At 44.6% G+C, this 27074-nt stretch overlaps 1 pseudogene; it reads right to left on the reverse strand.

Annotated features, from left to right (window-relative positions):
- Positions 1 to 1027: 1027 nt before the first annotated feature.
- On the reverse strand, positions 1028 to 14905 carry LOC102283802 (protein SET-like; annotated as a pseudogene).
- Positions 14906 to 27074: the final 12169 nt, after the last annotated feature.

The raw sequence follows: 27074 nt of genomic DNA on the forward strand, positions 1-27074 counted from the left end.
AAAACACATTTAGTTTTATTGTAACAAAGCAACTTGTACACTTTTAACATTTAAAACTGAGCATCATTTTTACTTTTCAGTGAAGCAAAAATAAACATTTAAAAATATACAGGAACAAAATTACAATAGGGAATGTCAATTGCACCTAATTTCCTACAGGTCCTGCTGATTCTCCCATCTAGTGGCAGGGCTCAAGTCATTAGGAGAGAATTTTGTTTTAAAAGAGGGGTTTCCTTGGTAGCTCAGCTGGTAAAGAATCTACCTGCAATGCAGGAGACCTGGGTTTGATCCTTGAGTTGGGAAGATCCCCTGGAGAAGGGAAAGGTTACCCACTCCAGTATTCTGGCCTGGAGAATTCCTTGGACTGTGTAGTCCATGGGGTTGCAAAGAGTCGGACACAACTGAGTGACTTTCACTTTGACTTTTTTTTTAAAAGTGTCATCTGAAACTGAAAGTACATCCGTTAAACATCACAATTTAACATGCCAAAGGAGTAGCCATGTTGTCAAAATACTCACTTAACCCACCCAAACATCTCAAACCCACCTTTTGCTGACCTTCTGTAACCCCATTTTTAGAAAAGTTTTTATTTCTTTTTTAAAAAAGAGAAAGTAGACAGATATATATTGGTAAATGCTAACTGTCCGTATTCACATAGAGACACAATGTAATCTCTGAGCACAATATGCAGAGAAAGGAGGGGAAAAGGCTAGAATTCTATGCACTGTCACACAGAGGCCTAGGACCCTCCAGCTTCCAGCAGAGCTAAGGGAGCAGAAGCTTTTTCTTTTTTCCCACACAGCGTGGTGGTGTTGATTCTATAGCCTTTGTTGTGACAGGAAGGGATAAAAATGAATTTGGAATAGAAAGGGGTAGAAATTCCTTTCCCATTGAACTCTGCTCAAGGTATTCCCAAATACGTTGTGAACCTTGGTATAAAAGAGAAAAGAGACCTTAAAAACAGGGTGACTGAGCACAGGAGGAGAAAATAAAAGACTGCAACTTGCTCCCAGGGACTGGAGAAAATTTAAAAAGGAAGGTTGGAATCCATCCATGTCCCATTAGTCCTAGTCTCCTTCATCTTCCTCCGCCTCATCTTTTCACTTTCATCCTAATTTCCTTCATCAATATCTTCCAATCCTTCTTCCTCTTCATTGTCACCATCATCTTCTTCTCCTTCCCCTTCCTCATCACCCATGTCAGGAAACAAGTATCACTGTAATGGACTTGGCCAAATACCATCTTTGATGACCTCTCCTAACTCATCTGCACCTGCATCAGAATGATCAATAAACCAGGTGAAGAAGCTCTCCGGTTCCTCATGCTGTCTCTTCCTGCTGGTTTTATTATGCATTTGACTTGATCATTTAGTGAAATCCTTTCTGGATTTCCATTTGATTTCAGTGGACTTCGAAGATAGATCACCACTCTCATGTAGATGAAAGTTTTTGGAGACAACTTTATTTTCAAAGTAAGTGAAAATAATTTTCTATTTTCATTAAGATAAAAATCTATTCTGTAACCTGATTTAATATCTTCAAATTCCTGATTTAATATCTTCAAAATAAGTCTCAATGCTTGTCAAATAAGGCAGCGCTTCTTCATCTTCCTTCCCAAGCAGTGCAGACGCTTGCGGATGGTTAACAAATGTTGTTACCCCCAAATTTGGGATTTTGGCAATCAATTCCAACTTCTTCTGAAAAAATTATTGGCGGAATTTGTTATATTTCTGTTCTACTTTCAAAATCTCCTCACTGGCTTGTTCGTTAAGTCTGTCTATTTCATTTTGTACCCCATCAATATGTTCAGTTGCTTCTTGCCGTTCCTTTTCTTCCTTCAGCAAGTTCGGAGGAGACGTCAAGTTCGGAGGAGATGTTTTGTCTGGCCTGGAGGCAGGAGTCAGTTTTGGTTTCTTTGGTTTCTTTGTGTGGGATGGAAGTGGAGACTGGTGTTTGGGGGCCGTGCTGGGAAAAAAAACAAGAATCAATCCAGGGGAAGAGGCCCATAACATGAGCTCTGAGAACTAAGCCTGCCCCAGCAGACAGAGGTTTAAATACCTAAAAATCTTAGGAAGCTACTTTTCACAAGTCTAGAACAAACACATTTGAAAATGTAGCATAAATAGACAACTTCCTAGGAAAATATTATTTGCCAAAATTTACCCTAATAAACATTAAAAATTTAAATAAAATAAATAATTACTCTTCAAGAATTCACAGGGCCCAGAAGAATTCATAGGCGAACACATCAAATCTTCAAAGCTACTTAAGAAGTTTCAGAGCCTAGAAAGAGAAATTCCCACATTATTTTTATTTCTTTAAATTTCCCCCACATTATTTTTAAATAGCCACATGCAATTTAAAGAAATCAAGAGGCAGAAGTAATCTTTGATATTTATTCAAATATTCACCATTTCTGATACTCTTCACTATTTCCTGAAGATTCAACTTCCCATTTAGTTCCAGGCAAGAAAAGGAGAAATAAGTAAAAGGGGAGAAGTGGTGACACTTATAACCAGAAAGCAAAGCTTTTCCAGATATCTTTGGCAGAGTTTGCTTAAGTCTCAATGGCTGGAAAACTCTGCTGTCATTTTGAGCTGGCATATGGCTTTTCTAAACAAATTCAGAGTTCTGATGGTAAAGAAGACATGGAAAATGCTTGTTGGGTAGAAAGAAAGCAGTAACTCCCACAGCCCACCCTTTTGGCTATCTATCCTCCCAAATACAGAACGTACTCCCTCCCTAATGAAGACAGTTCTGAGGTCTCACTCAGACACTGCATCCATCCCAAAAGCCAGAATCTCTAGTTCATTGGAAGTTTCTCCAATTAGCCCTGGTGTGAATCCTCATACCAAGTCCAGTAACCCATGAACTAAAAGCCAAGTTATCTTCCCCGAACATGTCCATATATAATAATGGAGAAGGAAAGGGAAGAATGGGGAACTTATCAAAGCTATTGAGACTATCAGGTCTATGGCAAATACCAAATTCTGCTAGACAGGAAAAGCCTCGTTTGATAGTAATTTCCTTACTCAGACAACCTATTCTCTGGGAAGAACTTTATCGATTGTGCTTCATAGTCCAAGTTTCATCTTTTTTAAAAATAGACATCTTGTTTTTAAAAAGTATTTATTTATTTGGCTGCAGTGGATCTTAGTGGCAGCACTCAAGACCTTTGGTCTTTGCTATGGCACACAGGACCCCTAGTTGCAGCATGCAAACTCTTAGCAGCGGTGTGTGGAATCTAGTTCTCTGACTACGGATTGAACCCAGGCCCCCCGCACTGGGAGTGCCGAGTCTTAGCCCCTGGACCACCAGGGAAGTCCCTCCATCTTCTTCAGAATGACTTCTTATGCATTACCCTCTTGAACCATATTTGAAGTAAATTTTGGGGAGGATGCTCTTTCTGTTGTGTGTGTTCGGGGACCTTGGGTTGAAAAATGATAAAGTTTTGCTGGTCAGATCCTTAAATTTTCATTTTTGGTGATATGATTCCCTCAAAAATGTTGTAGGCTTCCAGTCTATTTACCTCTTCTTCAATCCTTTGTGTGAGTAACCACAGCTGAAGCTCCTGTGAGGTCACAGTCCATGGACCTAAACATTATTATCTATTATCTGTTGGCCTCTGTGTTCTGCTTATTCTTCTGGCCTTCAAGTTAATGCTCACTGACAAGAGACAATTGGAAGGAAAGGGCTCTAGCTGAAGAGAATTCTTTGCAGACACCCCACCTCCACCCCCTGCTTTTTCTGTTGAATGGTGATTCTTTTTTTTTTTTAGTTAATTTTAATTGGAGTATAGATGCTTTCTAATGTCACGTTAGTTTCTGCTGTACAGCAAAGAGAATCAATTACATGTATGCATATACCCTCTTTTTTAGATTTCCTTCCCATTTAGGTCACCACAGATCATTGAGGAGAGTTCCCTGTGCTATAGAGTAGGTTCTCATTCGTCATCTATTTTATACATACTAGTGTGTATAAGTCAATCCCAGTCTCCAAATTTATCCCATCACCTCCTTCCCTCTTGATATCCATAAATTTGTTCTTTACATCTATGCTTTGCAACTAAGTTCTTCTGTACCATTTTTCTAGATTCAACATATAAGTGATATTATACAATGTTTGTTTTTCTCTTTCTGACTTCATTCTGTATGACAGTCACTAGATCTATCCACCTCTCTGGAAATGACACTATTTCGTTCCTTTTTAGTCCTGAGTAATATTCCATTGTATATATGTACCACATCTTCTTTAGCCATTCCTCTGTTGATGGACATTTAGATTTTTAAAAAAAAATTTATTCGAGTATAGTTGCTTTACAATGTGTTAGTTTCTGCTGTAAAGTGAAATAGTTACACGTATATACATATCCACTCTTGTATGGGTTTTCTTCTCATTTAGGTCACCATAGAGCATTGAGTCGGAGAAGGCAATGGCAACCCACTCCAGTACTCTTGCCTGGAAAATCCCATGGACGGAGGAGCCTGGTAGGCTGCAGTCCATGGGGTCGCTAAGAGTCGGACATGACTGAGTGACTTCACTTTCACTTTCATGCACTGGAGGAGGAAATGGCAACCCACTCCAATATTCTTGCCTGGAGAATCCCAGGGACAGAGGAGCCTGGTGGGCTGCCGTCTATAGGGTCACACAGAGTTGGACACAACTGAAGCAACTTAGTAGCAGCAGCAGCAGAGCATTGAGTAGAGCTTCCTGTGCTATTCAGTAGGTTCTCATTAGTTATCTATTTTAAGTATGTGTGTGTTAGTCGCTCAGTTGTGTCCGACTCTTGCAATCCCATGGACTGTAGCCTGCCAGGCTCCTCTGCCCATGAAATTCTCCAGGCAAGAATAGTGGAGTGGATTTCCATTTCTTTCTCCAGGGGATCAAACCCGGGTCTACTGCATTGCAGGCAGATTCTTTACCATCTGAGCCACCAGGGAAGCCCATTTTATGCATAGTACTATATATATGTCAATCCCAATCTCCTGTGGAGCAGTGATTTTTAAAGGAAGGTGCTTAGGAAAAGCCCAGGACACCAGTCTCATCTTCTAAGCTATTTCTTGGATGTCACATTCCTATTTGGAGAACAGATGCAATGATATTTTTCAATCTCCAAGTTAAAGAATCATCAAATTATCCCAATAGGATCAGATTATCCCAAATTATGGGATCTCAAAGGAGATAGCAGGCTCTAAGCAGAGTCTTCCTTAGTGAAGTGGTACTTCCTTCTTTTTTTTTCTTCAAGCTGGATAAAACTAGCTCATTGATCTCCTTCAGGACTTTGTTGAAAATGGAATGAAGTCACCAGCATGTGCCAACATTCTGAATCATTCCAGCTATTTCCCCTAACACAGCAGAATAGGTTGGCATGTGGGGTATCTCCCATAGAAGAGCAAATTGACCATGTGTTCCACCACTGCACAACAAAGTCATTGGAATTCCAGTCTGCAATGCATGTACCCTCCAAGCCCAAAAGCTCATCTCTACCACTCAACAAAGTTCACGTTTCAAATTATGTTACCTGCAGTATCCCACTTCAGGGTACTGAATTCTCTGAATGATAGAACTGTATTTGGCTGTGTTTAGAAACCCAACAAAGTGGCCAAATCCATATGAGGTTTACTTTTCTCCTATTACAAGGAGTCTGAGACAGGCAGGCAGTCTGGGAACTGATGCAGCTGCTCAAGGAATCAGGCTCCTTCTCTCCTTTTCTGCCATCCTTAAAAGTGAACACATCAGTCGCTCAGTTGCATCAGACTCAGACCTCATGGACTGTAGCCTTCCAGGCCTTTCTGTCCATGGAATTCTCCAGGCAAGAATACCAGAGTGGGCAGACTTTCCCTTCTCCAGGGGATCTTCCCGATCCAGGGCTCAAACCTAGGTCTCCTGCATTGCAGGTAAATTCTTTACCATCTGAGCCACCAGGGAGTCCTGCCATCCTTGGTGTGTGTCTTTCTGTTGCAAGGTCACAAGTTGGCTGTCTCTCTTCTGGATATTGTGTCTGCATGGAAGACAGGAAGAAGGGGGTTGGGAAAGGCAGAATGCATGAGCCAGTTGAATCTGCCCTCTTTAAAAAAAAATTCAGGAAATAAATCACTTTTCCAGAAGCACTACCCAGGGACTTTCAGTAGTATCTTCTTGGCTACAGCCACCCTTAGCTCCAGGGGAGTAAGGGAGATAAATATTTTTAAACTATGACTAAAAAGAGGGTTCTATTAGTAAAGAAGAAGAGGATACTTGATACTGGACAGTAATTAGATCTGCCAGACCAATATGAACTGTTTAACACAAGAAAAGGGATATCTTGGCTCAAGGATCTGAAAAGTCCAGAGGCTGCACTTGCTTGATTCAGTGGCTTAAGAAATCACAAGGAATCCAGTTGCTCTCTGCTCTCCACCCTGCCTTCCTCCATATCAAAATAACCTGAGGCTGACTCCCCTTGTGGTCCTCAGACAACTTGCAAGGTTACAAGCTTTTTAATTCATGCCCAGTGGATAATACAGAGTATCAGGATCCCAGCATCTGCAGCTGACATGCTCAGTCCATCACTGGGCTCAGAGGATGGAATGCACTGATTGGTTTGGCCCAGGTGGTGAGCTTAAAGCTAGGTCTAGGGTGGAACCATTCCAGGAATTCCAAGGATCAGGTTCTCCATGGAAAGTATAGCCTATTGAAAGGGGGCCAGGGACCTCTGGAGAAGGAGCTGGGGAAATGGACGATATGAAGACAGCCAACAAATGTCCTCAGTGTATCCAGAGAAGAAGGAGTCAATCAGAAAGGGAATTAATCAGCACACGAAAGACTGAAAAAAGGAGAGTCTCTAAAGGGACATGGTCAGTGTTCATCTGAGCATTGGCTGGGGACAGGGAGGTCTAGTCCAAAGTCATATCCTGTCCAGTTCCAATATCACATGGGTTTTTACTATGAGGGTCTTGGAAGCACACTCCTGCTTTTCCTGACACCCTCCCCCTCCCATTTTGGTTCTCTGCTTCCAGCTTATACAGCCTTCTGATTATACTTGACTTCCCAAGTTGTTTTCTTATAGGGAGTGAATGTCTTAATCAGAGACTGGAATGCTTGGCAATTCTGGTTCATGGTGTGAATTAGTACATCAGCATTCTGATTTTCACATTAATTTCTGACTCACTGAGTCAGCCAAAGCTCTTTTCTGAGCTCGTGTGGCTGAGAACCAGACCCTGAAGTCCTGGTGTTTCAAGGATAACAGATGACTCATTGTGAGCCTACTAGCTACCAGCCAGTGGCTTTTCCTTGAAGATCCCACATTGTCATGTGTCCAACCCATTGTCTACTTCCTGGGTACTGATCTGAGGTTTTCTAGAGTTAAATGTCTTATGCTAGAATCCCGCTGCATCATTCCTGATGTTGATAAGGCTGGGTTTGAGCTGATGCAAAGTTCTTTTTCCGGAGAAGGCAATGGCACCCCACTCCAGTACTTTTGCCTGGAAAATACCATGGATGGAGGAGCCTAGTAGGCTGCAGTCCATGGGGTCGCACAGAGTCGGACACGACTGAAGTGACTTAGCAGCAGCAGCAGCGAAGTTCTTTTTCATCTTTAGGACCTCTTTCTGTGAAGACTCATTACCTGCATAGCTACCCTTTTAATTCTACAGTAGAAGAGTCTGAAGTACAAACTTGAATCATACATGAACAGATATTTCACACAAAATTCAAATTGAAGATATACTCCTGCTCATAAGTCATAAGGGATGTGTAAATTAAAATCAAAAGGAGATATTACTACATACCCAAGGCTAAAATGAAAAAGACTTGACCACACCCAGTGCTGGCAAGTATGTGAAGAAAGTAGGACACATACATTTCGCTGAAAGTGTGAAGTCAAGTGGGCCTTGGGAAGCATTACTATGAACAAAGCTAGTGGAGATGATGGAATTCCAGCTGAGCAACTTAAAATCCTAAAAGATGGTGCTGTTAAAGTGCTGCATTCAGTTGTCATTGCTGAGTCTCTCAGTTGTGTCCAATTCTGAGGCCCCACAGACTGTAGCCCACCAGGCTCCTCTGTCCATGGGATTTCCCAGTCAAGAGTACTGAAGGGGGTTGCTGTTTCCTTCTTCAGGAGATATTCCTGACCCAGGAATCGAACCTTCATCTCCTGCAAGTTTCCTGTATTACAGGTGGATTCTTTAATGCTGAGCCACCAGGGATTCCCACTGCACTCAATATATCAGCAAATTTGGGAAACACAGCAGTGGCCACAGGACTGGAAGAGGTCAGTTTTCATTCCAATCCCCAAAAAGTGCAAGGTCAAAGAATTTTCAAACTACCGTACTACTGTGCTCATTTCTCATGCTAACAAGGTAATACTCAAAATCCTTCCAGCTAGGCTTCAGCAGTATGTGAACCGAGAACTTCCAGATGTACAAGCTGGATTTGGAAAAGGCAGAGGAACCAGAGACAAATTGCTAGCATTCACTGGATCATAGAAAAAGTAAGAGAATTCCAGAAAAACATCTACTTCTGCTTCATTGATTATGCTAAAACCTTTGTGTATCACAACAAACTGGAAAATTCTTAAAAAGATAGGAACACAAGAGCACCTTACCTGTCTGCTAAGAAACCTGTATGCGGGTCAAGAAGCAACAGTTAGAATTGGACATGGAACAATGGACTGGTTGAAAATTGGGAAAGGAGTGTGTCAAGGCTGTATGTTGTCACCCTGCTTATTTAACTTCATGGCAAATAGAAGGGAAAAAAGTGGAAACTATGACAGATGTTATTTTCTTGGGCTCCAAAATCACTGTGGATGGTGGCTGCAGTCACAACATTAAAAAACACTTGCTCCTTGGAAGAAAAGCTATGCCAAATCCAGGCTATGTATTCAAAAGTAGAGACATCACCTTGCTGACAAAGGTCCACATAGTAAAAGCCATGGTTTTTCTAGTAGTCATGTACAGATGTTAGGGTTGGACCCTAAAAAAGGGTAAGTGAAAGTCGCTCAGTCATGTCCGACTCTTTGTGACCCCATGGATTATACAGTCCATGGACTTCTCCAGGCCAGAATACTGGAGTGGGTAGCCATTCCCTTCTCCAGGGCATCTTCCCAACTCAGGGATCAAACCCAGGTACATTGCAGGTAGACTCTTTACCAACTGAGCTATCAGGGAAGCCCCAAAAAGGGTAAGTGCCAAAGAACTGATGCTTTCAAATTGTGGTGATGGAGAAGACTCTTGAGAGTCCCTTGAACAGCAAGAAGGTCAAACAAGTCAATCCTAAAGGAAATCAACCCTGAATATTCATTGAAGGACTGATCCTGAAGCTTAAGCTCCAATACTTTGACTACCTGAGGCAAGAAGCTGACTTACTGGAAAAGACCCTGATGGTGGGAAAGACTGAGGGAGGGAAGAGAAAGGGTCAACGGAGGATGAGATGGGTAGATGACATCACCAACTCAATGGACATAAGTTTGAGCAAACTTCGGGAGATGGTGAAGGACAGGGAAGCCTGGTGTGCTGCAGCCCATGGGGCTGCAAAGAGTCAGACACGATATAGTGACTGAACAACAACAACTTGGGAAGTCTGTTTGACAACATGTATTAAGTGGAACATACATTTACCCTGCTGCTGCTGCTGCTGCTAAGTCGCTTCAGTCGTGTCTGACTCTGTGCGACCCCATAGATGGCAGCCCACCAGGCTCCCCCGTCCCTGGGATTCTCCAGGCAAGAACACTGGAGTAGGTTGCCATTTCCTTCTCCAATGCATGAAAGTGGAAAGTGAAAGTGAAGTCACTCAGTCATGTCTGACTCTTCGTGACCCCATAGACTGCAGCCCATCAGGCTCCTCCGCCCATGGGATTTTCCACATTTATCCTATACCTTAACAATTCTCCTAACTATGTGTGGAACAGAAATGCATACGTATGCTCACCAAAAGACATAGGTAAAAATACTCATGGCAGCACTGTTCCTGATAGGTCTACCTGGGAAATAACCCAAGTGTGCATCAACGTAGCGACTTAACAATATCACCAATAGTAGAATTTATAAAGACATTGTGTTATATCCAAACCATTGTTGACTTAAAAAATATTCATAACCTAAAAGTTGAGATTAATGTTTATCTGTAGAAATTTTTAGGACTTCAACCTGGAAGACAGCTCTCAAGTGACCCTGAATCAACTGCTCCGAGCCGGTAGGGGGAGGAGCCATGTTATAGAGAAGTTTTGCAACAAAGGGCAGGTAGTCTGAACATCAAAAGATTATTGTTAATTAAAGAAAACCAGATAACCCAAGTTAAGAGATTTAGTGCTTTTTGGGCATACCTGGTGCCTGGAGAATCCCATGGATGGAGGAGCCTGGTGGGCTGCAGTCCATGGGGTCGCTGAGGGTTGGACACGACTGAACGACTTCACTTTCACTTTTCATTTTCATGCATTGGAGAAGGAAATGGCAACCCACTCCAGTGTTCTTGCCTGGAGAATCCCAGGGATGGGGGAGCCTGGTGGGCTGCCGTCTACGGGGTCGCACAGAGTTGGACACGACTGATGCGACTTAGCAGCACCAGCAGCGGTGCCTCAGCAGTAAAGAATCTGCTTGCAATGCAGGAAATGAGGATTTGATCCCTGGGTTGGGAAGATCCTTTAGAGTAGGAAATGGCAACTCATTCCAGTATTCTTGCCTGGAAAATCCCATGGACAGAGGACCCTGGTGGGCTACAGTCTAGAGGGTCACAAAGAGTTGGAATCAACTGAGCGATTGAGTGCACGCGCGCACACACACACACACACACACACAAACACACACATGGGAAGATGTAAGAGTCTGGGCTCACTGAGATTCCCCCTTTCACATGCACCTCAGCCGTCTGGGACCAGCTTCCTGTTTTCACATCCTGAGCTTCCTTTCCTCAGGGCTTATTGTAGGAGTGGCTACAGTTTGATGACTGCTAGACGGCAGGTATTCTCCTGCCTGAGTTCCCTCAGGGCTCACTGGCTCACTTGGAGGGCTGCAATCACTGATGACTGTGACATCCCTGTTTACTGATATGGCAGGAAACATTCCATATCTCTATACTATAAAGCAATGAAAATCAAGGAAGTCCTACTGCTATTCACAACAACCAGGAAGACTCTCGTTACTATAATGTTAAATGAAAGAAGCCAGACACAAAAGATTATATATGGTATGATTCCATTTAGAAGATCAAGAACAGGCAAAAGCTAATTTATGGTTAGATGTCAAGGTAATGGTTACCTTTGGAGGAGGAGGTGGGTAAAGACTGGGAAGGGGTTTGTGAGCTGCTTCTAAGTGCTGCTAACATGCTCCTTTTTGCTCTGGGTAGTGATTGCACAGATGTGTACACTCTGTAAACAATTCATCTGGTTATACAATGATGCTTTGTACACTTTTCTTGGCTGGACTCAGTGACATATCTATAGGTCGTCTGATCGACAGCTGGCCTCTGCTAAGGCAGTTGAGGAGAGTCAGCTGTGCTACGTGGCCTTGAGCAGGCTAGCCCAGGCCTGTTCTCTTGGAATGGCTGTGGGGCCAAAGGGCAGTGGTCAAGTCCACTTCAAGCCTCTGCTTTCATCATATCTGCTAACATTCCATTGTCCAAAGCAAGTTACATGGTGGAAACTAGAATCAAGGGGTAGGCAGGTCACTCCATTCACAGTGGGCGGGTCCTGCAAAGTCATATGGTAAAGGGCCTGTTTCCAGGGAGGGTGATGAATTGGGCCATCAAGTCTACCAATTAGCAGGAGAAAGAAAACAAAGTTAATGACAATACAGTGAAGCACATACACTAACTGAGAGACATTCAGGGTCCTTTAAGGGCACAGAATGGGGCACATTTTAAATGTTATCTGACGTTAAAATTATTCATGGAAAAAGTTTATGCACAGACATTTCCCCTTCCAGACTATGCATTCTTCCATACGCTTCATTTTCACATCTTCCAGCATAGTGCCTTCCATAAAACGGCACTTCAGCATTTGCGAAATACATGCTCAGTCATAAAGGTAGTAATTTCCTCTTTGTCCATTTTTATTTCAGGCTCTAGGAGAAGAATGAGACCTGCATATGTAGCAAGACACATTTTTATATTTTACAGCCATTTTAGTGAACTCATAAACTCCATTCATAGAACAGGCTCCTGTCAAGCGAAGGGTTGGAGGAGTTCCATCACAGAGATGGGTGGAATCATTCAAATTTTGATGTGTTCCCTTTTGTTTTGCTGGTGGTGGGGCGTCTTTTATGTATTTTTAGAATTTGCAGTAAAATATACATAACATGACATTTAGCATTTTACCCATTTAAGTGTACAGTTCAGTGGCATTAGGTACACTCAAACTACCGTGCAACCGTGACCACCATCTGCCTCTGGAACTTTTTTTTATCTTCCCAAACTGAAATTCTGTACCTATTAAACAACAACCTCCCATTCTCCCTGCTCCCCAGCTCCTGGAAATCAGCACTTTCCCTTCTGCCTCTATGAACTGGACGACTCCAGCTGCCCCCTCTAAGTGGGCTCATACAGTCCTTTCATGGCTGGCTTATTTCACTTAGTTTAATGTCCTCAAGGTTCACCCACGTTGTGGCATGTGTCAGAATTTCCTCCCTTTTAAGGCTGAATGATATTCCATGGTATGTATATACCAAATTTTGTCTATTCATTCACCTGTTGATGGACACATGGGTTGCTTCTACCTTTTGGCTATTGTGAAGTAATGTACAAAGCAAATTCCACCCAAGTATGGAATTTTGGACAGAGGAGCCTGGTGGGCTACAGTCCATAGGGTTGCAAAGAGTCAGACAAGACTGAAGTGACTTAGCACATGGAATTCTGGGGTGGAAAGCGCCTCTTCACTCAATTTAAAAGTGAGTGGAATCAAAGCCACATTAGGGCAGTATAGCTAAAACTCATGGCCTGATACTCATGTGTCAACAGCCAATGTACTAAGGATTCGCTCAGTCGTGTCCGACTCTTTGCGACCCCATGGACTGTATCCCACCAGGCTCCTCCATCCATGGGATTCTCCAGGCAAGAGTACTGGAGTGGGTTGCCATTTCCTCATACACCGTTCTTTTCTTTTTAAAGCACAATATTGAAACCTTTAAAAGGTATTTAAGGGTTTGGTCAAGTGAATATGATAAAGTGTATTTGTCTGTATAAAGAGAAACTGAAATCATAGTCACTGTTATGTACTGACATTAGTTACAACCTAGTTTTAATTCTTAAAACAATTTTGATTAGCAAAGCTAAAAGGATGTTTCAGTTAAATGTTTTAAAGAGGTACAGATTTTTACAAGGACATAATATAAGTTATTGTTCTATAGAAATATCCTATTAAATATTGTATGTCCCTCCCTCTGTACACTTTGTAAAAAAAGTAAAATACATAAAAAGAAAATCAAATAGGGATGTGTGACATTATTGTAATTATGTACTTGAGAATAACGTGCAAAAATAAAAATCAGAATATTTTCCTGTTAAAAAAAAAAACAAAATTCATGGCTTAATTAACCTTCACCAGAGGTCACTTTAAAAACAGAGATTCTGATAATGACAACAAAAATAGGGATTCTGATAAGAAAATAAGAATTTCTTTTCCGAAGGTGATAAAATTGGCTGAGAATTTAAGAACAGGATGAGACATTACACCAAGCCTCATTATTAACCCCAGGAATGATATCCAGAGCGTGGCAGGCCCCAAGACTTCAAAACGAATCTCGTGGGTGGAAGGTCACAGGTAGAGTGACACAGGCCATTTCTAAGGCTGGCTGCTTCAGCCTAGATACCACACTCCCTCGACCTAACACCTGCTTCCCTGCCTGGCTAACCTCTAATTAATTCTTTGACAGCCAGTCCAACACCTCTTCCTCAGAAAAGTTTTGCTTGACCTAGGCCCTCACCTTGAAGCCGGGGTCGGGCTTTTCACCCTGTTGCTCCCTCAGTTCAGTGACTGCCTGGCGCCCCTCCATGGAGGAATAAGGACTGGCTGGCCTCTACCCCAGCTGCTCAAGACTCAGTCAACACTCACAGGATGCATGTGTTGACTTAAAAAATATATATACCACAAACTAAAAGTTGATAGCTATGTTTAATTTGGTGGGAATTTTTAGGACTTTAAGACCTGGAGACAGCATCTCAAGGGACCCTGAGACAACTGCGCCGAGGAAGGAGAAGAGCCAGAGTATAGAGAAGTTTGGTGACAAATGGCAGGCAGTCTGAACATCAAAAGGTTATTGTTAATTAAAGAAAACCAGATAACCCAAGTTAAGGAATTTAGCGCCTTTCTATGTATGGGAAGATGCAAGAGTTTGGGCTCACTGAAATCTTTCCTTTCACGTGTATCTGAGCTATCCTGGGCCAGCACTCCATGTTTTTCACATTCTGAATTCCCTTGGGACTCACCATAGGGAGTGGCTGCCATCTGACAGCTGCCCGATCTCAGGTGTTCTCCTTCCAGAGTGCCCTTAGGGCTCAGGAGCTCACATGGGAGGGACGAGGTTACTGATGACTGCGACAACATTGCATACTGATATGGCAGGAAATACTCCATTTCTTAGATGAGTGACTCCTCCATTGAAACTGCCACAAGTACTCAAGCCAGGTGGTCAGTGGAGCCAGGCCATGGGCACTGGGTGCAGGAGTGGAAGCTGCGGGGACACCCGCCCTTGCTGGGAGCACCCTCTCCTGTCACGCTGCCACGCCCCAGCTGTTCCTGCAGCAAAGCAGGCCAAGTGGGAAGGGCCTCTGGAGGGCAGAGGAAAGCTCAGCGTCCAAAATACCAAAGAAGCCGTGTGAACATCAGAAGAGGGAAGACTGACCTGAAGGCTGGGCTGCCCCGAGGCCTGCAGGGCATGCTGCAGGGCTTGGCTGAAGAGATCGTTGGTGATGGGCGTCCCTGACTGGACGCTGGAGGACATTGGGGAGGTCCCTGAGGAGTGGCCCTAGAGACAGACCATGGTCAGTGCCACCCTCAGAGCCACCCCAGTCTCCCAGCACACACCCACTGCCATCACATCACCCCACGGTGCCCTGCGTGCCTCACCACTGCCTCCCAGCAGGGGCCAGCAGGAGACAGCCACACAGAGCCACCTAAAAGCTCTCTATGTGCGCAGGAAGGGTTCTGTATTCTTTTGCTCCAGGGAGATGGAATGGGACCCCTGACCAAGCCTAGGACTCATACTGGCAGAGGAAAGACGGCTTTGCCGGCTGAAGTAACTATCACCAGGAATGCTTAAGCCTGTGATGTATGCCTGGCCACTTTCAGGAATAAGTAAGGAACCATTATGCGACATGAGGTTCTTCCAACTGCTGAGAAGAGTCAGTCAGGCCTAGGATGAGCCCCAGACTTCTGAGTCTAAAGGCAGGTGAGGGGAGGTCGCCTGAGCTGCAGTGGGAAACCCACTGGGGCTCCAGGTAGAGCTCAGATCAAAGCAGATGGAGCACAAGGATCAGCAAAGGTAAACCCACTCTACCACTGGGCCCTTCTCCCTGGGGGCCCAGCCTGGACCTTCCCACCCCCTCTCTCCATACCTCTTTCCAGAGTGCTGGCCAGGGCCAGGGCAGTGGCCAGCTCGTTCTGGGTGATGGGCCGGGGCCAGGCAGCTCCACTGTACCCCAGGGAAGCTGGGCGGGAGCTGGGGGTGCTGCTTGAGGGCATGGACCTGGCACTCTGGACAGGGGAGGTGCCCAGATCAGGGTGGCAGCCCTGAGTGGTTCTCAGAAGAACCCCACCCCTGCTCCAGGAACAGTTCTTGGGGAGACTCCCCAGGCTGCCAGGGTCACAGCAATAGTGTGGCACACCTGGGCCCCCACAGGGCCTCTGACCACCCCCTGCTGGGCGTGCCAGGTCCTGGGGAGGGCGCCTCCCCAGCACCATCTCCCGCAAATGGCAGGCAGCCCGTCACTTACTGGGTGAAAGTCGTCCTCATCATCAGAGAGCCCTTCAAACAGGAAGCCACCTGGAGGAGGCAGGACAGATTTCAGGAGGAGGAACAGGAAGGCACAGGCGCTGCTCCAGCGTCTCGGCACTAGTTACTCCAAATTCATGTTCTCATCTCTCCCCTGGAAAATTACAGGACAGATGCTCTCCTTGACTCAAACCCAGAGTTCCCAAGGAACACCCTCTGCCAGCACTATACATAGCTGCGAGTAAAGCAAAGCCCTGGGCCACTGCCCATTCCCCACGGGCCTGCGTCCCGCAGTCCAGGGGCTCACCTGGCATGTCCTGGTAGGCGCTGGAGGGCTTGTCCTGGGAAGAGGAATTGCAGCCCCCACCCCACTCCCCTGCCATGCTCTGACTAGGGCTGCCAGCAGTCTTGGAGCTTTACAGATCTTTCTGGCGTGGCAGCACGCACACTCACTCACCCAACCCACACGCTCCCTGTAGGGACAGCCGTGGACCCACAGAGCCATGTGCATGCACTTCCTGCAGTGCTACACTCCTCAGGCATCCAGGCAGCATCTTATCCTGCTCTCCGCTTCCTGTGCCGGCTCCCTAAGGTTCCAGACAGTAGAGCTGTGAGGTCTGCTCCTTGGGAGGTCTTCAGAGGTGCTGGCCTTCCAGAGCAGCAGCAGCATGCCAGGATGCAGGAGAGCAAGGCTTCGAGTGATGGGCATCAGAGTGGAGGTCGTGCTACCCACGGCCAGGGCGGGAATTTGGCCAGCAGACAGACTGAGCAGGACCTCAGGCAGATCCCAGCACGAGGAGGCAGAATCAAATGCCTGACCCCACCTGGCCCCTCACAGCCTTCTGGCTGGCCTCCAGCCTACAGAGTAAGCGGTGCCAGCAGCCAAGGGAGGCTTGCCACTTGCTACCTGGAATTCCACAGGAAAATGCTGGTGGGAGGGGACAAGACAAACGATGCTCTTCTGCTAGTGGCCTCAGGTCCCTTCACTTCTCAAGGCCTCAGGTCCGGTCCCCCCAACCCATGAAGTGATCAGTGTAGATAGAAGTCAGTGAGGATCTCTGGAAGGGCACAGACAAGTCTAACAGCAGACCACCTTGCTAATGGCCAGCTAAATATTTGGACATGAGGGCTGTGTTTCTCAGAGGATGGGCTGGCCTGAGTGGACATGTTTCCCTGGAGCCTAAAGGCAGGAGCAAGGTGATCTCCCCTCAGAGAGGAGTGGTGGGGAGGGTGAAGGTAGGCAGGGGGTGGATGATCTGTGGGGAGCACTCAAAGCCCCACCATTGCTTTGCTCTGACAACACTAGGAATTTTCAACTTGGGCTGTTTCTCCCCCTTTTTCATTTTTCCTCCCATCCCCAGGCAGCAGTCTTCCGGGCTGCCCTGCCACACACAAACACCCTCCTCCCCAGATGGTCTATGAGAGAATTTAAGCTCATTTCGATGTGAGTGGGAGGGGATATAATTAAGAAGACTCTTTTTATTATCATGTTGAGGTAGTTTCCTTTTATTGCTTTTTGCTGAACATTTTTATCTTGAAAGGGTGTTGAATTTTGTCAATGTTTTTTCTACATTGAGATGTGCATGTGGTTTTTCCCCCTTCATTTTGTTGATGTGGTATATTACATTGATCACTTTTTGTGTGTTGAACCATCTTTGCAATCCAGGAATAAATCTCACTTGGTCGTGGTGTGTCATGGTGCATCTTTTGATATGCTACTGAATTCTGTCTACTAGTATTTTGTGATTTTTGCATCAAGGTTTATAAGGGATATTCAGTTCAGTTCAGTCACTCAGTCGTATCTGACTCTCTGCGACGCCATGAACCTCAGCACGCCAGGTCTCCCTGTCCACCACCAACTCCCGGAGTTTACCCAAACTCATGTCCACTGAGTTGGTGGTGCCATCCAGCCATCTCATCCTCTGTTGTCCCCTTCTCCTCCTGCCCGCAATCCCTCCCAGCATCAGGGTCTTTTCCAATGAGTCAGCTCTTCGCATCAGGTGGCCAAAATATTGGAGTTTCAGCTTCAATATCAGTCCTTCCAATGAACACCCAGGACTGATCTCCCTTAGGACGGACTGGTTGGATCTCCTTGCAGTGCAAGGGACTCTCAAGAGTCTTCTCCAACACCACAGTTCAAAAGCATCAATTCTTTGGTGCTCAGCTTTCTTTAGAGTCCTACTCTCCCATCCATACATGACCACTGGAAAAACCATAGCCTTGACTACATGGACCTGTAGTAGACTGTAGTTTTCTTGTAGTGTCTTTGTCTGGCTTTGATGTCAGGGTAATGTCCTTGTAAAATGAGTTAGAAAGTGCTCCCTCGTCTTTGCTGCTGCTGCATAACTTCAGTCGTGTCCGACTCTGTGTGACCCCACAGACGGTCTCCTACCAGGCTCCCCTGTCCTTGGGATTCTCCAGGCAAGAACACTGGAGTGGGTTGTCATTTCCTTCTCCAATGCATGAAAGTGAAAAGTGAAAGTGAAGTTGCTCAGTCGTGTCTGACTCTTAGCGACCTCATGGACTGCAACCCACCAGGCTCCTCCGTCCATGGGATTTTCCAGGCAAGAGTACTGGAGTGGGTTGCCATTGCCTTCTCTGCCCTCTTCTTTAGGCTTTTGGAAAAGTTTGAGAAGAATTAGTATTATTTATTTAAATGTTCAGTAGAATTTACCAGTGAAGTCATCAAGTCCAGGACTTTTTTTTGTTGGTAGTTTTTTTTTTAATTTTATTTTATTTTTAAACTTTACAATATTATATTAGTTTTGCCAAATATCGAAATGAATCCACCACAGGTATACCTGTGTTCCCCATCCTGAACCCTCCTCCCTCCTCCCTCCCCATACCCTCCCTCTGGGTCATCCCAGTGCACCAGCCCCAAGCATCCAGTATCATGTTGGTAGTTTTTTGTTTTCATTGTCTTTTTTTTCCAAAAGCTTCTCAGCACCATGTGGTTAATAAATTTTTGATTACTGATTCAATCTCCTTACTAGTTATAGATCTATTCAGATACTGTGTTCATGGTTTAGTCTTTGTAGGTTTTGTGTTTTTAGCAGTTTGTGCATTTTTATTTAGCTTATCCAATTTGCTAGCATAGAACTGTTATAGCACTCTCCTATGCTAAGTCATTTCAGTCGTGTCCGACTCTGTGCGACCCCACAGACGGCAGCCCACCAGGCTGCCCTATCCCTGGGATTCTCCAAGCAAGAACACTGGAGTGGGTTGCCATTTCCTTATCCAATGCATGAAAGTGAAAAGTGAAAGTGAAGTTGCTCAGTCGTGTCCGACTCTTAGCGACCTCATGGACTGCAGCCCACCAGGCTCCTCCGTCCACGGGATTTTCCAGGCAAGAGTGCTGGAGTGGGGTGCCATCGCCTTCTCCAAGCACTCTCCTATAGTCCTTTTTATTTCCATAGAATCGGGTACTGTTCCCATTTTCATTTCTGATTTTAGTAATTTGGATCTTCTCTCTTTTCTTCTTAGTCTGGTTAAAGGTCTGTCAATTTTGTTGATCTTTTCAAAGAACCAACTTTTGGTTTCATTGATTTTTTCTATTGTTTTTCTCTTCTCGATTTCACTTATCTCTGCTCTGTTTACCATTTCCTTCCTCCTACTATCTTTGGCTTTAGTTTTTTCGTTTAGTTTTAGTTCCTTAAGTTGTAAAGTAGGTTGTTGATTTGAGACCTCTTTTTGTTTTCTTTTCTTCAGTTCTATTGAGGTATAATTGACATATAGCACAGCAGATTTACTCTCTTAACAACTTTCACATATAATATACAGCAGTGTTGACCATATTTATCATGCTGTACATCACATCCCTAATATTTATTTGTCTTATAACTGGAAATTTGTACCTTTTGACTCCCTTTATCTAATTCTCCCTCTCACTTCCCCCACCTCTGGTAATCATAAATATGATCTCTTTTTCTATGAACTTGTTTGTTTTTGAAGTATAAACAACCTTCAACACTATGTTAGTTCCTGTTACACAACACAGTGATTTGATATTTCTATACATCTCAAAATGTTCATCACAGTAAGTCTAGTTACAATAGGTCACTATACAAAGATATTATATAGTTACTGACTATATTCCCCACACTGCACATTTCATGTTCAAGACTTATTTATTTTGGAACTGGAAGTTTGTACCTCTTAATCTCCTTCATATATTTCTTTTCTCCTCCTACCTCTCTCCCCTGTGGAAACCACCTGTTTAATCTCTGTATCTGTTTTGTTTTGTTCTATCTGTATCTCATTTGTTTTGTTGTTTAGGTTCTACATATATGAGAAATCATACAGTATTATCTTTCTCTGACTTATTGTGCTAAGCATAATACCCTCTAGGTCTAGTCATTTTGTCACGAGTGGCAAGATTCCGTTCTTTTCTTATGGCTGAATAATATTCCATTCTGTGTGTGTGTGTGTGATTGTACACAACACATCTTTTTTATCCATTCATCTATTGATGGGAATTTATCTTGTATCCGTATATTGGCCATTGTAAATAATGCTGCAATGAACTTATGGGTGTATATATCTATTCTAATTAGAGTTTTAGTTTTCTTCAGATAAATACCCAGGAATAGAATTGCTGGATCATTGGTAGTTCTATTTTTCATTTTTTTTGAAGAATCTCTATACTGTTTTCCTAAGTGGCTGTACCAATTTACATTCTCAACAGTGTGCAAGGTTCCCTTTTCTCTCCATCCTCATTGACAATTGTTGTCATTTTGGACAGTAATAGCCATTCTGACAGGCACAAGGTAATAGCTCATTGTAGTTTTGATTTACGTTTTCCTGATTAGTTATGTTGAGCATCTTTTGTTGCCTGTTGGCCTTCTGTATGTTCTTATTTTTTAATGTAAGTATTTATAGTTATAAATTCCCATCAGCACCACTTTCACTGTGTCCCAGTGTTGCTTGGGTGTTGCTTTCATTTTCAATCATCTCTACATATTTTCTAATTTTGTCTCTGACTTCTTCTTTGATCCATTGGTTATTTAAAAGTGTATTGTTTAGTATCCACAGTTTTGTATACTTTCCAGTTTTCTTTATGTTAGTGATTTCTAGTTTTATCTTGTGGTGAGAGAAGATGCTTTGTATGATGTGTCTCATAATCTACTGAGACTTAACTTGTGGCCTAATATACAGATTTTGGGCTCCAAAGTCACTGCAGATGGTGACTGCAGCCATGAAATTAAAAGACGCCTGCTCCTTGGAAGAAAAGTTATGACCAACCTAGACAGCATATTAAAAAGCAGAGACATTAATTTGCCAACAAAGGTCCGTCTAGTCAAAGCTATGGTTTTTCCAGTGGTCATGTATGAATGTGAGAGTTGGACCATAAAGAAAGCTGAGTGCCAAAGAATTGATGCTTTCGACTGTGGTGTTGGAGAAGACTGTTGAGAGTCCCTTGGACTGCAAGGAGATCCAACCAGTCCATCCTAAAGGAAATCAGTCCTGAATATTCATTGGAAGGACTGATGCTGAAGCTGAAACTCCAGTACTTTGGCCACCTGATGCAAAGAACTGACTCATTTGAAAGACCCTGATGCTGGGAAAGATTGAGGGCAGGAGGAGAAGGGGACGACAGAGGATGAGCTAGTTGGATGGCATCACTGACTCGATGGACATGGGTTTGGGGGGTCTCCAGGAGTTGGTGATGGACAGGGAGGCCTGGTGTGCTGCGGTTCCTGGGGTTGCAAAGAGTCAGACACGACTGAGCAACGAATTGAACTGAACTCATCTGATATATTTGAAACTACAAATTAAAAGAGCATAACACACGTACTTCCCAGGTGGTTCAGTGGTTAAGAATCGCCTGCCAGTGCAGAAGACACAGGTTCGATCCCTGGTCCAGGAATATTCCACTTGCTGTGGGGCAACTAAGCCCATGTGCCACAACTACTGAAGCCTGCATGCCCTGCAACCTGTGCTCTGCAACAAGAGAAGCCACTGCAATAAGAAGCCCGCATAACACAGCGGAAGAGTAGCCCCCACTTGATGCAACTAGAGAAAGCCTCTGTGCAGCAATGAAGACTCAGTGCAGCCAAAAATAAATAAATTGATTAATTAAAGAAAAAGGAGCATACCACATGTTTAAGACTATTGTCCTTAAAACAAGCAACACCAAGATGTAGTCTGGTAAATTTACTGGTTAAAAAAAGAGAGAAAAATAGGTAACTAGGCAAAAAAAAAAAAAAAGATGGCTGGGTATAAGCAGTCCTCCTGCATCACAGGCCCCCAGCCAGGCCATCCCTGGGGCTCGGATCCTGTGGGAACCAATCAGACCTGACCCCTCTGGTGACCCCACCCTCCCACCACAATCAGATCAGATCAGATCAGTCTCTCAGTCGTGTCCGACTCTTTGCGACCCAATGAATCGCAGCATGCCAGGCCTCCCTGTCCATCACCAACTCCCAGAGTTCACTCAGACTTACATCCATTGAGTCAGTGATGCCATCCAGCCATCTCATCCTCTGTCGTCCCCTTCTCCTCCTGCCCCCAATCCCTTCCAGCATCAGAGTCTTTTCCAATGAGTCAACTCTTCACATGAGGTGGCCAAAGTCCTGGAGTTTCAGCTTTAGCATCATTCCTTCCAAAGAAATCCCAGGGCTGATCTCCTTCAGTATGGACTGGTTGGATCTCCTTGCAGTCCAAGGGACTATCAACAGTCTTCTCCAACACCACAGTTCAAAAGCATCAATTCTTCAGTGCTCAGCCTCTTCACAGTCCAACTCTCACATTCATACATGACCACTGGAAAAACCATAGCCTTGACTAGACGAACCTTTGTTGGCAAAGTAATGTCTCTGCTTTTCAATATGCTATCTAGGTTGGTCATAACTTTCCTTCCAAGGAGTAAACGTCTTTTAATTTCATGGCTGCAGTCACCATCTGTAGTGATTTTGGAGCCCAGAAAAATAAAGTCTGACACTGTTTCCACTGTTTCCCCATCTATTTCCCATGAAGTGATGGGACCTGATGCCATGATCTTCGTCTTCTGAATGTTGAGCTTTAAGCCAACTTTTTCAGTCTCCACTTTCACTTTCATCAAGAGGCTTTTGAGTTCCTCTTCACTTTCTGCCATAAGGGTGCTGTCATCTGCATATCTGAGGTTATTGATATTTCTCCCGGCAATCTTGATTCCAGCTTGTGCATCTTCCAGCCCAGTGTTTCTCATGATGTACTCTGCATAGAAGTTAAATAAACAGGGTGACAATATACAGCCTTGACGTACTCCTTTTCCTATTTGGAACCAGTCTGTTGTTCCATGTCCAGTTCTAATTGTTGCTTCCTGACCTGCATACAAATTTCTCAAGAGGCAGATCAGGTTGTCTGGTATTCCCATCTCTTTCAGAATTTTCCATAGTTTATTGTGATCCACACAGTCAAAGGCTTTGGCATAGTCAATAAAGCAGAAATAGATGTTTTTCTGGAACTCTCTTGCTTTTTCCATGATCCAGCAGATGTTGGCAATTTGATCTCTGGTTCCTCTTTCTTTTCTAAAACCAGCTTGAACATCTGGAAGTTCACGGTTCACATATTGCTGAAGCCTGGCTTGGAGAATTTTGAGCATTACTTTACTAGCGTGTGATAAGAATGCAATTGTGCTGTAGTTTGAGCATTCTTTGGCATTTCCTTTCTTTGGGATTGGCATGAAAACTGACCTTTTCCAGCGCTGTAGCCACTGCTGAGTTTTCCAAATTTGCTGGCATATTGAGTGCAGCACTTTCACAGCATCATCTTTCAGGATTTGGAATAGCTCAACTGGAATTCTATCACCTCCACTAGCTTTGTTCGTAGTGATGCTTTCTAAGGCTCACTTGACTTCACATTCCAGGATGTCTGGCTCTAGGTCAGTGATCACACCATTGTGATTATCTGGGTCGTGAAGATCTTTTTTGTACAGTTCTTCTGTGTATTCTTGCCACCTCTTCTTAATATCTTCTGCTTCTGTTAGGTCCATACCATTTCTGTCCTTTATTGAGCCCATCTTTGCATGAAATGTTCCTTTGGTATCTCTGATTTTCTTGAAGACATCTCTAGTCTTTCCCATTCTGTTGTTTTCCTCTATTTCTTTGCATTGATCGCTGAAGAAGGCTTTCTTATCTCTTCTTGCTATTCTTTGGAACTCTGCATTCAGATGTTTATATCTTTCCTTTTCTCCTTTGCTTTTCACTTCTCTTCTTTTCACAGCTATTTGTAAGGCCTCCCCAGACAGCCATTTTGCTTTTTTGCATTTCTTTTCCATGGGGATGGTCTTGATCCCTGTCTCCTGTACAATGTCATGAACCTCATTCCATAGTTCATCAGGCACTCTATCAGATCTAGGCTCTTAAATCTATTTCTCACTTCCACTGTATAATCATAAGGGATTTGATTTAGGTCATACCTGAATGGTCTAGTGGTTTTCCCTACTTTCTTCAATTTAAGTCTGAATTTGGCAATAAGGAGTTCATGGTCTGAGCCACAGTCAGCTCCTGGTCTTGTTTTTGCTGACTGTATAGAGCTTCTCCATCTTTGGCTGCAAAGAATATAATCAATCTGATTTCGGTGTTGACCATCTGGTGATGTCCATGTGTAGAGTCTTCTCTTGTGTTGTTGGAAGAGGGTGTTTGTTATGACCAGTGCATTTTCTTGGCAAAACTCTATTAGTCTTTGCCCTGCTTCATTGCTTATTCCAAGGCCAAATTTGCCTGTTACTCCAGGTGTTTCTTGACTTCCTACTTTTGCATTCCAGTCCCCTATAATGAAAAGGACATCTTTTTTGGGTGTTAGTTCTAAAAGGTCTTGTAGGTCTTCATAGAACCGTTCAACTTCAGCTTCTTCAGTGTTACTGGTTAGGGCATAGACTTGGATTACTGTGATATTGAATGGTTTGCCTTGGAAACGAACAGAGATCATTCTGTCATTTTCGAGAGCACAATACCAGCAACCAACTGTCTGGGACAAGTGTGACTTTCTGTGGAGGGGGTTTTCCTAAAGCAGGGCTGCCTGCTGGAGCATCATTCTTCCTCATCAGCCCTGGGTGCTGTCACCCTCTGGTCCTCACCGTCCCCGCATCCTCACTGCCCGTGAAAGAGGGCTGCTCAGGGGAGGGGGAGTGGTCGCTAGAACGGGGGGCAGTGGCATTATCTGTGAAGGGAGCAACAAGGGAAGGGCCCACAGTCGGTCTGGACAAGGACAGCCTTCCAAGCTGACCCACTGACCCAACAGGCCTTGAATGCTAACCTCAAGGAGCCCTTTGAGAGAAGGCATGGGGCGAGCTCCGAGAATGGTAGGAATGCGGTATCCAGTAGGGAGTGCCTGCAGCAGGCAGCCAGGGAGGCCCGGGCACGGGACAGGAGCCAGTCCACCCTCCGACTGGAGGCCCAACCACAGCTGTCAGGAGCCCCCTCCCATAGTCAGGTCCCACCCTGGATCACCAGACCCACCTCACACCCTCGCCAGAGGAAGAAGAGGGAAGGCCCACCCAGGGCCCAGGAATTAGCCCTCAGGCTCACCATCCTGTGGAAGCCCACAGGTCAAGGAGAAGGGAAGGGAACAGTGGCTGAGCTGAGGGGCCTGGGGGCCAGAGAGACAGTGCCACTGGCCCACACAGAACAAGGGGGACAGAGCAGGGCCAGGCAGCCGCTCAGGTTTCTGGAGCTCATCGCCCTGCTCCAGCCCAGGACCACAGCCTGGACTTTGTGAGAGCATCCTGATCTTCAAAAGCCGTCCATTCCCTTCTCTCGGCCTCCCTGTGTCGTCTCCTGCTCTCTACCCTACATTCCCTTGCTGGCCAAGGGAAAAGTCACTGACCTGGTAACTAGAGGGATCGTCCACCCACCATCCTTCCAGATAGGACTCTGACCTCCAGGGGCTTTTAGCAATCAAAGCCTTAAACTCGAAGGAATGACTGTGGAACTTTGTGTGTCAGATCAGTGGACGGAAACCTTTTCAGTGGAGGAGGTGAGGGGCAAAGGAGCAAACGTTTCATTGTTGCCTCTCGCAGAACGGCAGGGAGGAGGGCCCGGGAAGCCACTCCTTGTATCCAGAAGCCCAGTTTTTGTGTGGCATGGCCCTGAGCTTTGGGATGTGATTGCTGTTGGGGTGCTGGTGACACTCAGCAGGGCAGGTCAGGGCTCCAGACAGCTGCCTGATGGGGGAGAGCTGGTGAGCTGGGGCAGGTACCAGTACCCTGGTACCTGAGTACCCTGGGGTGGTACTCAGCTCTTAGAGGCCTTGGAGGTGAGCCTCTCTTTATCAGCCACGGGAACAGTGAGCTGTGTGCTGGGCCACTGGGGAGGGTCCTTTGGCCCACCAAGGTCAGCTGTGGGGGTGGGGGGAGCATACATCACGTGCGGAGGGAAGTAGCAGATATAGAATGAAAGGGCATATGCAAATATAAATGTAAACTTTTCTCAGTAATTATATCAGTGATTGTAGTATTCATATTCTTATGCTGGAGACTGTTGTGTATGCAATGTGGGATAGAGTGAGTAATTATGGAATACTCCTTATGTTCTTGAGAACTAGGATTCTCAGTGTGGAAAAGAAAAGAAACATGTAATATAAAAAGGTTACATAAACCCTTGTAGTCTTGAATTTGAAGTAGCAGTATAAATTATCTCTATTTCTATCTTTTAAGTATAGCTCTAGATATAAATAGAGATATAGACATAGATCTAGCTCTCTCCACTAAAGCAGCTTAGAAATAATGACCAATCCAGTAGAAATGAGTATCCCTAGTGGAAAAGGCAATAGCAACCCACTCCAGTACTCTTGCCTGGAAAATCCCATGGATGGAGGAGCACGGTAGGCTGCAGTCCATGGGGTCACGAAGAGTCAGACACGACTGAGCGACTTCACTTTTACTTTTCACTTTCATGCACTGGAGAAAGAAATGGCAACCCACTCCAGTGTTCTTGCCTGGAGAATCCCAGGGCCGGGGAAGCCTGGTGGGCTGCCGTCTATGGGGTCACACAGAGTCAGACACAACTGAAGCGACTTAGCAGCAGTGCCAGGTTGTGGTCTTGAGATTCAATTTACCACTAAACACAATCTGAACTTTCTGAAGAAATGCCTCATTGTTGTTTGGTGCAGGAAATGTAAAGAAGAGGCAAATGTAAACTCTTGCCATGCCACATGGTAAGGCAATGATAAGAACCTTTTAGGTTAAAAGTTAAAATGA

The sequence above is a fragment of the Bos mutus genome, chromosome 21, assembly GCF_027580195.1.
Source record: "Bos mutus isolate GX-2022 chromosome 21, NWIPB_WYAK_1.1, whole genome shotgun sequence".
NCBI lineage: Eukaryota > Metazoa > Chordata > Mammalia > Artiodactyla > Bovidae > Bos > Bos mutus.